This window comes from Mustelus asterias, chromosome 18 (assembly GCF_964213995.1).
Source record: "Mustelus asterias chromosome 18, sMusAst1.hap1.1, whole genome shotgun sequence".
Lineage (NCBI taxonomy): Eukaryota > Metazoa > Chordata > Chondrichthyes > Carcharhiniformes > Triakidae > Mustelus > Mustelus asterias.
The window spans coordinates 86,137,706-86,150,000 of NC_135818.1; the positions used below are offsets into that span (position 1 = coordinate 86,137,706).

The 12,295-nt window shown below is 45.6% G+C and overlaps 1 protein-coding gene across 3 annotated transcripts in view; it reads right to left on the reverse strand.

Moving 5' to 3' along the window:
* The window catches only part of dicer1 (dicer 1, ribonuclease type III), a 132,850-nt gene extending 126,078 nt beyond the window's left edge, over positions 1-6,772 (reverse strand). For all 3 annotated transcript variants that reach the window (XM_078234498.1, XM_078234501.1, XM_078234499.1), the window contains exon 1: positions 6,639-6,772. The gene's annotated coding sequence lies outside the window, so the exon portion shown is untranslated. The remainder of the gene's footprint in view (positions 1-6,638) is intronic.
* Positions 6,773-12,295: the final 5,523 nt, after the last annotated feature.

Sequence of the window (12,295 nt, forward strand, 5' to 3'; positions counted from 1 at the left end):
TTGGGGTATTGGAGAGGGGACAGCAATGGTGGAGGAGGTTATGGAGAATTGGAAAAGGCCAGGAGAGATTTAGAACAATGTTGATAATTTTAAATATGGAGGTGGTATAAGCCAAAAAAAGGGCTAACAGGACTTGATGTAGAATAGGATGAATATCAGTTTCAGATCAGTTTAGGGGGCGGAGGACAATAGGCCAATAGATCAAACAGAACAAAGAAAATTACAGCACAGGAACAGGCCCTTCAAGCCTGCACCGACCATGCTGCCCGACTGAACTAAAGCCCCCTACCCTTCCGGGGACCATATCCCTCTATTCCCATCCTATTCATGTATTTGTCAAGACGCCCCTTAAAAGTCACCATATCTGCTTCCACTACCTCCCCCAGCAGCGAGTTCCAGGCACCCACCACCCTCTGTAAAAAAAAAAACTTGCCTCGTACATCTCCTTTAAACCTTGCCTACGCCCCCTAGTAATTGACTCTTTCACCCTGGGAAAGAGCTTTATCCACTCTGTCCATGCCCCTCACAATCTTGTAGATTTCTATCAGGTCGCCCCTCAACCTCCGTCATTCCAATGAGAACAAATAAAGTTTCTCCAACCACTCCTCAAAGCTAATGCCCTCCATACCTGGCAACATCCTGGTAAATCTTTTCTTAACCCTCTCCAAAGCCTCCACATCCTTCTGGTAGTGTGGCGACCAGAATTGAACACTATATGCCAAGCGCGGCCTAAGGTTCTATACTGTAACACAACTTGCCAATTTTTAAACTCAATGCCCTGGCAAATGAAGGCAAGCATACCGTATGCCTTCTTGACTACCTTCTCCACCTGCGTTGCCACTTTATGGCCTGTGTACCTGTACACCCAGATCCCTCTGCCTATCAATACTCTTAAGGGCTCTGCCATTTACTGTATATTTCCTATCTGTATTAGACCTTCCAAAATGCATTCAGAAAGGTCAAATGTGGACATAACAATGGAAGAATGAGGATTTCAGCTGTAAACAAGCAGAAGCAGGGGCACTGATGGGAATTGTTACAGATAGAAGCATATAGCTTTTGGGGTGGACTGGATATTGGATTGGAAGCTCAACTCAGGATCAATATCAGTAAGATTGAGTGTCGGTGGACAGAATTATTAATAAATCAGAAAGAAATATGTACAAACATAAGAAAATAAAAAATTAAACTAGGAGAAACATGAGCAAGTGTAGCATAAGAACAACAAAGTACAAAGAAGAAAAAGTCTCAAAGTTGGCAGCACCTGACACTGGAATACTTTACCAAATTCCCAGTGACATCTCTGTAGTGAGACCAGCAGACTAAGAGATATACTACCCAGATTGAAATTTAGAGTGAAAAAAAAGATAGTAACTCAAATGACAGCCTCAATCAAAAGTGTTATTCTGCTTCTGAATTCAGTATGGCCAGTTTTGAGGACCCATTTAATACATTGCTTCCATCTGTACTCCTCACTGATTTCAACACCACTGACAAAATAAATCAGATAATGCTGAGAATTCCTTAACAACTATTCAATATTAATTGCCTGATGTTAAAGATTTTGAGGCAAGAAGTGAACTAGATCGACACTGCTGACATTGTGTTATGGTGCAAGTGCTCTTGCAGCTGATTGCACAGGTATTCCTGTAAGCCACAGGACTGCTCATTTAGCTGCTGTTTTATCCTGAGTTGTGAACTTCTATCTGCAAGAGTACCTTTACATTTTGCCTCAATTTTTTCAGATCCCAGGCCTGCTGAAAACTTGGGGGTCCAATGAATTAGAAAGCAATTTAGTTTAGATTCTACATAAACACTACATGCTTCAAGGAGAAAATCAGATTTATTTTCCAAAAAATGTGGCTCAGTGGTAGCATTCTTACCTCCGAGTCAAAAGATCATAGGTTGAAGTCCCACTATGGAAACTTAACATAATCTAAGGTGGTGATTTGATGAAGAACAATGGGAGTGCTACATTGTTGAAAATGCCTTCTTTGAAACAAAATGTTAAACCGAAGCCGTCTGCCCACTCAGGGCAGGGCTTGAAAAATATCCCATGACACTATCCTAAGGCCAGTAGGGAGCTCCCGTGTGCTACCTAATATTCATCACTCTATTAAAACAGATTAGTTGGTCACTTAATTCATTCCCATTTGTGGGACTTGGCTTCTGCATTTCCCTATATTATAATAGCAAATACATTTCAAAAATGCTCTTGACTAAAACGCTTTGTAATGTTCTAAACAACATACATAAATACAAATTCTTTAACTGCTGCTACTGGCATACCAGTACTATACAGTAAATAGAACAAGATTTTGCCACTGGAAACTTGTTAAACAATCTTCACATTTTAAAAATGCCACTAATGTAAGTTCAAATACATGTGGCCTGGTCAAGTTCATTAGAAAAATTGATCGATTTCAAGGCATGCAATTGTTCGATCAAGAGCAGCTAAACAGGAAAAACTGTTCTCTCCCCTATCATCTGCACAATTGCCAATACAATACATTACTATTTATTAAACTTTTACGAACAGGCTTCACTGAAACCAGCAATCCTAGGAAACATTTTCGGGACTGTTGTTAATTTCAGTAAACAGGAGCACAACAGTAAAGTTTTTAAAACATCAAGTACACGAACGCATGATTTCATCTCTGTGCTCTGAAACACTAGATGCTGGAAATTTGAAATAAAAACAAATGCTGCAAATGTATCTCAGTAGTGGGCGGTACGGTGGCACAGTGGTCAGCGCTGCTGCCTCACAGCATCAGGTACCCAAGTTCAATTCCCAGCTTGGATCACTGTCTGTGTGGCGTTTACACATTCTCCCCGTGTATTTCCTCGGGGTGTTCCGGTTTCCTCCCACAATCTGAAAGACGTGCTGGTTAGGTGCATTGACCTGAACAGGCGCTGGAATGTGGAGACTAGGGGAATTCCACAGTAACTTCATTGCAGTGTTAATGTAAGCCTTACTTGTGACTAATAAATAAACTTTACTTTTACATTTTTAGGTTGGGCGGCATGTGGAGAAAGAGTTAATGCTTCAGGATGATGCTAACTTTCTCCACAGATGCCACCAGATCTACTGAGTATTTACAGCATTTTCTGTTTTTATCTGGTTACTGAGCATACTAAAAAGCAGCCAGCATAATCAAGGACCCCACGCACCCCAGACATTCTCTCTTCCACCTTCTTCTGTCAGGAAAAAGATTTAAAAAGTCCGAGGTCATGTACCAACTGACTCAAGAACAGCTTCTTTCCTGCTGTCATCAGACTTTTGAATGGACCTACCTTGCACTAAGTTGGTCTCTCTCTACAGCCTAGCTATGACTGTAATACTACATTCTGCACACTCTCCTTTCCTTCTCAAGAATGGTATGTTTTGTATAGCGTGCATAGTACTTTTCACTGCATACCAATACATGTGACAATAATAAATGAAATCAAAATTATTTATTTTATCTTCATTAGTGTCACAGGTGGGCTTACATTAATAGTGCAATCAAGTTGCTGTGAAAATCCCCGAGTCACCACACTCCAGCGCCTGTTCAGCACACTGAGGGAGAATTTAGCATGTACAATACATCTTCATGTACTGCACATCTTTCAGACAGTGGGAGGAAACCGGGGCACCTGGAGGAAACCCACACAGAGACGGGAAGAACATGCAGACTCCGCACAGATAGTGACCAAGCTGGGAATCGAACCCGGGCCCCTGCTGCTGTGAGGCAGCAGTGCTAACCACTATGCCACCCAACATTCCTCAACCAAGCTGAATTCACCAATGTAAAATTGCTGAATTATAAAATTTAGAAATAGAGCAAAAAAAAGTTAGACAAAAGCTAGTAAGTTATCTTAGTGTGCCTAATGGAAGGTTCATTTTTTAAAACTCTTGATTCCTCTGTGTTGAGGCAAGAAAAAGAGCAAATTAAGTACCAACCAGTACTCTTGACAACAACTGTGCACAAATGTATGACAAGGTTAAGAACCACTTGACTATGATTGTCAAATAGACAGTTACCTGCCACTTAGTAAGCTGATCATCTGTAGAGAGTCTAAGGAAAATAGTCCAACAGGTGATACATAATGGGAACGATCCTGGTCTCTCGTATATTCCAATTTCCTTCATCCCACATTGGTGGCTAGTTTGCTCTAATGGCGCAAACTCTGAAATTTTCCTCTAAAACGCCCTGTCCACCACTCAAGTCTTTTAATAAGCTCCTTAAAACCTACCGCTTTGACCAAGCTTTTAGTCACATGCCCTATTATCTCATGTTGCTCTGCTCAAATTTTGTTAGATAACAAAGACACCTATGTCAGACTCCTATTTATTGACTACAGCTCAGCCTTCAACATCATTATTCCTACAAAACTCATCTCCAAACTCCGTGGCCTAAGACTCAGCACCTCCTACTGCGATTGGATCCTTGACGTCCTAACTCACAGACCGCAATCAATAAAGATAGGCAAAAAACACCTCCTCCATGATCATCCTCAACACCAGTACCCCACAAGGCTGTGCCCTCAGCCTCTTACTATACTCCTTATACACCTATGACTGTGTGGCCAAATTCTGCTCCAACTCGATTTTCAAGTTTGCTGATGACACCACTGTATTGGGTTGGATCTCAAACAATGACGAGTCAGAGTACAGGACAGGTAGAGAATCTGGTGAAATGGTGTGACAAGAATAATCTCTCCATCAACATCAATGAAATGAAGCAGATAGTTATCGACTTCAGCAAGTGAAGTTCAGAACATCCTCCTGGTTACATCAATCGTGATGAAGTGGAAATGGTCAAGAGCTTCAAGTTTCTAGGTCTCCAGATTACCAACAACCTGTCCTGGTCCCTCCATGCCAACGCTATAGTTAAGAAACCCCACCAATGCCTCTACTTTCTCAGGAGGCGAAGGAAATTCAACACGTCCACTATGACTCTCACCAATATTTACAGATGCACTATAGAAAGCATCCTTTCTAGATGCACCACAGCTTGGTATGGCTTCTGCTCTGAACAAGACCGCAAGAAACTACAAAGGGTTGTGAACGTAGCCCAGTCCATCACACAAACCAGTTTCCCATCACTTCCAGCTGCCTCGGAAAAGCAGCCAGCATAATCAAGAACCCCAATACCTTAGACATACTCTTTTCCACTTTCTCCCATTGGGAAAAAGATACAAAAGTCTGAGATTGTGTACCAACCAACTCAAGAACAGCTTCTTCCCTGCTGCCATCCGGATTTTGAATGGCCCTACCTTATATTAAGCTAATCTTTTTCTATACCCCAGCTATGACTATAACACTATATTCTGCACCCTCTCCTTTCCTTCTCCCCTATATACTCTATGAACGGTATGCTTTGTCTCTACAGCGTGCAAGAAACAATACTTTTCACTGTATCCCAATACACATGACAATAATAAATTAAATGAATAGATAATGCTTATGTGAAGCACCGTGGGATGTTTTGCCACATTAAGGGTTCTATATAGATGCAAGCCATTTTTGCTGAGAATATTTTCTGCGGAGAATAAGGGGATCAAGGGTTATGGGGAAAAGGCAGGAGAATGGCGATGAGAAAAATATCAGCCATGATTGAATGGTGGAGCAGACTCGATGGGCCGAGTGACCTTATTCTGCTCCTATGTCTTATGGTCTTGTGCTAGCCAAGCAGAAGGCAAACCCCCCTCAGAAAGGTGGGGTGGGGGTAGAAAATTGGATAAGAGCCAAGGAGAATGGGAGGCAGCCTGATCAGGAAAATATAGAAAACGAAAAGGGATGTTACCAGAATCGGGAGAAATCCCACCAACTGAGGAATATCAAAGAGCTGGCGACGGGTCAGGTTTCCTGGAAGAATGAGTTTTAATTTAAACCCCGGATCAGCAGTTGCTGTCCAGCCATTCCCTCCCCTGCGGCTACACATGTCCCGCACGTTTATGAAGCTTGGTGTCCTCCCCATCCCCAACTCCTACCGTGCGGGCCCAGGGAGCGGTGTCTGAACCCCAGGGTGGGGGAGATTGGGGAAAGAGGACCCCCCCCCGCCTGACGCGGTTTCCTCGCTCCCAGCTCCCGAAGCCCGAGCACTAGGCCTCACAGCGCGACCTTGGCCTTGGGGCCGCCTCTTAACTGGCGGCGGGAGGCCCAGGCCGAGCCGGACTAAATAAAACACATATAAAAATGGACGATATTTATAAAGAAAGAAAGAAAGGGGGGGGGGGAGCACGAACTTCCAGCCGGGGAAAGGAAACCCGGGGGGGGGGGGGGGGGGAAGAACCGCAATTTTCCCCTCAAAACTCTGACTGGAAACGTGCAGAAAAACAATAATAAAGAGGAGAGATGATGGATTCAATGGGACGTGAGGGGAGAGAGTGACGGTTGGTGCAGCCGCGCGAGCCCCGGGTTCGCCCGGGTTGTGCGGGAGGGAGGGGGGGGCGCGCGCGGAGCCGCCGAAGCTTCTGGAAAAGCCTGGCGGTTGGCGCGGGACACGCGGCGGTTGGAGAGGGGCGGCGGGCCGGGGGGGGGGGGGGGGGAGCAGCCCTGTCCCGGATTAATCAGCTTAAATTCATCTTAATGAATGGGAAAGCACAGCGGGGAGAAGTGAAAGGGCCGCACGGACGGAAGTGTTGGAGCTTACCCCCGGCGGCACGGCAGCATTGGATGTGTTTGTTGTTGTTGTGTGGAGAGGGGGAGGAGGAGGAGGATGATGGCGGCACTTTCCAGTTCCTCGCTCGCTGACCGACTCCACTTTCAGGTAACTTTTTTTTAATCCTTCCCCCTGTCGCTTTCCCGATCTGATGTTTTGCGGTTTTTTTCCCCCTTTTTTTTCTTATTTTTAAAAAAAATGTTCCTTTTCTCTTCGCTCTCTGTGCTTTACCAACCCCCCCCCGGACTGCGCGCGCACTCGGCCCCACACACACAAACCAACCAACTCCCCAGCCCTGAGTCCCCCCGGGGGGGGGGCGGGGTTAATGAGCCGGCACTTCCTATTGGTCCGCAAGGTTAAAGGGCAAACCTGCTATCCAATGGGCTGCTGCCTCGGGCCGGGTGCGGGGCAGCGCGGCGGATAGACCCTATTCACACGCCGCCATCTTGGATGCCACCGCGCCGCCATTTCTGTTGGAACGCCGAATCCCAGTGAAAAAACACCTCCTCCTGCCCCGCTCTGCGCCTCGGCGGGTTAATCGTTCGCCTCCGCGTCGCCAGCACCCGGGTCCAAGCCTCACGCCAGCACAGAAATCCGGGCTGAGACTCCAATGCAGTACTGGGGGGAAATTTGGCGTGTCAGCTACGACTCTCACCAACTTTTACAGATGCACCATAGAAAGCATTCTTTCTGGTTGCATCACAGCTTGGTATGGCTCCTGCTCTGCCCAAGACAGCAAGGAACTACAAAAGGTCGTGAATGTAGCCCAATCCATCACGCAAACCAACCTCCCATCCATTCACTCTGTCTACATTTCCCGCTGCCTCGGCAAAGCAGCCAGCATAATTAAGGACCCCACACACGCCAGACAGTCTCTCTTCCATCGTCTCCCGTCGAGATAAAGATTCAAAAGTCTGAGGTCACATATCAATGACTCAAGAACAGCTTCTTCCCTGCTGCTGTCAGACTTTTGAATGGACTTACCTTGCATTAAGTTGATCTTTCTTTACACCCTAGCTATGACTGTAACACTACATTCTGTGCACTCTCGTTTCCTTCTCTATGAATGGTTTGCTTTGTACAGCGCGCAAGAAACAATACTTTTCACTGAATGTTAATTACATGGACAATGATAAATCAAATCAAGGGGGAGTGCTGCATTATCGTAATTTGGGAGACCCCCTAAGGGTGGCCTTTTCATTTGATTTATTATTGACACATGTATTGGGATACAGTAGAAAGCATTGTTTCCTGTGCGCTATACAAAAATACCATTCATAGAGTACATAGATGGATGGCACGGTGGTTAGCACTGCTGCCTCCCAGCGCCAGGAACCTGGGTTCGATTCCCAGCTTGGTCACTGTCTGTGCGAAGTCTGCACGTTCTCTCCATGTCTGCGTGGATTTCCTCCGGGTGCTCCAATTTCCTCGCACAGCCCAAAAGACGTGCTGGTTAGGTGCATTGGCCGTGCTAAATTCTCCCTCAGTGTACCCGAACAGGCGCCAGAGTGTGGCAACTAGGAGATTTTCACAGTAACTTCATAGCACTGTTAATGTAAGCCTACTTGTGACATTAATAAATTAACCTTTAAACACACTTTTTTCCATCGGGAAAAAGATACAAAAATCTAAGATCACGTACCAACCGACTCAAGAACAGCTTCTTCCCTACTGTCATCAGAGTTTTGAATGGGCCTATCCTATGTTAAGCTGATCTTTCTCTACACCCTATATATGTGTGTGTATATATATATATATATACACACACACACAATAAATCATATCAAATCAAAATGCATCGGTATGCAGTGAAAAGTATTGTTCCTCGCACGTTATACAGACAAAGCATACCATTCATAGAGTACATAGGGGAGAAGGAAAGGAGAGGGTGTAGAATGTAGTGTTACAATCATAGCTAGGGGCTTTAACAGGTACCTTCACATCCTCTTTGACCACAGGCAAGGTTTCGGAGAACTGGAGAATGACCAATGTTGTTCCCTTGTTTAAGAAAGGAAGCAGGGATGATCCAGGAAACTATTGGCCGGTGAGCCTGATGTCAGTGGAGGGGGAGCTTTTGGAGAAGATACTGAGGGATAGGATATATGCATATTTGGAAGAAAATGGACTAGATAGTGACAGGCAGCATGGTTTTGTATGGGGGGCGGTCATGTCTCACGGACTTGATTGAGTTTTTTGAATGTTGCTAATGTGCCTACCAGCTACCATGTGACAAAGATAATTGAGGGAAGGGCTATTGATGTAGTTTATATGGACTTTAGTAAGATGTTTGACAAGGTCCCACCATGGCAGACTGGTACAAAAACTAAAATCACATGGGATTCGGGGTGGACTGGCTTGGTTATAGAAGTGATGTGGAGATGCCGGCGTTGGACTGGGGTGAACACAGTAAGAGTTTTAACAACACCAGGTTAAAGTCCAACAGGTTTATTTGGTAGCAAATACCATAAGCTTTCGGAGCGCTGCTCCTTTGTCAGATGGAGTGGAAATGTGCTCTCAAACAGTGCACAGAGACACAAAATCAAGTTACAGAATACTGATTAGAATGCGAATCCCTACAGCCAGCCAGGTCTTAAAGATACAGACAATGTGGGTGGAGGGAGCATTAAGCACAGGTTGAAGAGACGTGTATTGTCTCCAGACAGGACAGCCTGCAAGTCCAGGAGGCAAGCTGTGGGGAACTTGGCTATCAGTTTCTGCTCGGCTCTGCTCGACAATCACCAGGCAAGACTGTTCTCTTCCTGTGGGGGAGCACTTCAGCAGTCACGGGCATTCAGCCTCGGATCTTCAGGTAAGCGTTCTCCAAGGCGGCCTTCACGACACACGACAGCGCAGAGTCGCTGAGCAGAAACTGATAGCCAAGTTCTGCACACATGAGGACGGCCTAAACCGGGATGTTGGATTTATGTCACATTATCAGTAACCCCCACAGCTTGCCTCTTGGACATGCAGGCTGTCCTGTTTGGAGACAATACACATCTCTTTAACCTGTGCTTAATGCTCCCTCCACCCACATTGTCTGTATCTTTAAGACCTGGCTGGCTGTAGGGATTTGCATTCTAATCAGTATTCTGTAACTTGATTTTGTGTCTCTGTGCACTGTTTGAGAGCACATTTCCACTCCATCTGACGAAGGAGCAGCGCTCCGAAAGCTTATGGTATTTGCTACCAAATAAACCTGTTGGTCTTTAACCTGGTGTTGTTAAAACTCTGACTTGGTTATAGAAGACAGAGTAGAGGTGGAAGGGTGTTTTTCAGAATGGAGATCTGTACGTAGTGGTGTTCCACAGGGATCAGTGCTGGGACCGAATGATCTGGAGGATAATGTGGGGGGGGGTCTGATTAGTAAGTTTGCGGATGACACAAAGATTGGTAGAATTACTGATAGTGGTGGGGATTGTCAGAGGACACAACAGGATATAGAAAGATTGGAGACTTGGGCACGCAAATGGCAGATGGAGTTTAATCCAGACAAATGCGAGGTGATGCATTTGAGGATCAAACGTAGGTGTGAATTATACTGTAAATGGCAGATACCTGTTAAGGCCCCTAGCTGTAAATGGCAGAACCCTTAGGAACACTAATATACAAAGGAATCTAGGCGTGCAAGTCCATATTTCCCCAAAAGTGGAAACAAAGATGGCCAAGGTGATTAAGGCGGCATATGGCATGCTTGCCTTCATTGGCCAGGGCATTGAGTACAAGAGTTGGGAAATCATGTTGCAGCTATATAAAACCTTGGTTAGGCAGCATTTGGAGTATTGCGTGCAGTTCTGGTCACCACACTACCAGAAGGATGCGGAAGCTTTGGAGTGTGTGCAAAGAAGGTTCACCAGGATGTTGCCTGGTCTCGAGGGTGTTGGCTATGAGGAGTGGTTGAATAAACTAGGATTGTTTTCACTGGTAAGACGGAAGCTGAAGGGAGACCTGAAAGAGGTTTACAAAATTGAGAGGCAGAGACAGGGTGGATAGAGGTTTTTTCCCTAGGGGATTTTCACAGTAACTTAATTGCAGTGTTAATGTAAGCCTACTTGTGACACTAATAAATAAACTAGGGTGGAAATATAATTTACAAGGGGGCACAAATTCAAGGTGAGAGGGGGGAGATGTGCAGGGGTTGAGATGTGCAGGGGTTTCACGCAGAGCATGGTGGAAGCCTGGAACACACTGCCAGAGGAGGTGGTAGTGGTGGTAGGCACATTAGCAACATTTAAGAGGCACCTGGATGGGTACATGAACAGAGATAGAATAGAGGGATATGGTCAGAGTACGGGCAGAAGGGTTTTTTGTTAAGTTTAGTTAGGGCATCATGATTGGCACAGGCTTGGAGGGCCAAAGGGTCTGTTCCTGTGCTGTACTTAGTTCTTCTTTAAGCTCACATCGGGAGCAATGAATACAGTAGACCAAATTGAAGGAGGTGCAACTGAAATGCTGCTTCACCCGAGTGTTTGGGGCCTTGACTGGTGAGAAGGGAGGAGGTAAAGGGGCAAATCATAGAAACCCTACAGTGCAGAAAGAGGCCATTTGGCCCATCGAGTCTGCACTGACCACAACCCCACCCAGGCCCTACCCTCTTATCCCTATATATTTATCCGCCAATCCCTCTAACCTATGTATCTCAGGACACTAAGGGGCAATTTTAGCATGGCCAATCAATCTAACCCGCACATCTTTGGACTGTGGGAGGAAGCCGGAGCACCCGGAGAAAACCCACGCAGACACGAGGAGAATGTGCAAACTCCACACAGACAGTGACCCAAGCCAGGAATCGAACCCAGGTTCCTGGAGCTGTGAAGCAGCACTGCTAATCACTGTGCTACCGTGCCACCTTCTCCGATTTCAAGTCAAGGTGCCGTAAGAAGGGGATGAGGAGTTGGGGGTGATGGACGAGTGGACCAGGGTGTCACTGAAGGAGTTGTCCCATTGGAGAGACCTAGATGATCAGTTTGGATTCTGCCAGGACCACTCTGCCCCAGACCTCATTACAGCTTTGATCCAAACATGAGCAAAAGAGTTAAATCCAAAGATGAGGTGAAGCAAGAGTCACTGCCCTTCATCAAGGCAACATTTGACAGTGTGGCATCAAAGAGCCCTAGCAAACTAAAGTCAATGGGAATCAAGGGAAGGCTCTTCTCTCATTGGAGTCATACCTAGCACAAAGGTGGTTGTTGCAGGTCAGTCATCTCAGGAATTCCTCAGGGTGGTGTCCTGGACTAAAACTCCTTTAGTTTCTTCATCAATAACCTCACTCCATCATAAGGTCAGAGGTGATGATTGCACACTGTTTAGTACCATTTGCAACTCTTTAGATACTAAAACAGTAATTGCAAGACCTGGACAACATTCAGGCTTGAGCTGATGCGTGGTCCAAATGTTACTGGTCACCTAAGTGTCAGGTAATAAGTAACTCGAAGAAGAGAGAATCTAGCCATCTTCCCTTGCTGTTCAATGCTATTACCATAGCAAAATCCCCCAGTATCAACATTCTGGGAGTTACCATTGACCAGAAACTGGGCTGGATTAGCATATAGATAATATGGCAACAAAAGCAGGGAATAACTCACCTCCTGGTTCCTCAAAGCCTATCCACCATCTACAAGACACAAGTCGAGAGTGTGATGGAATACTCT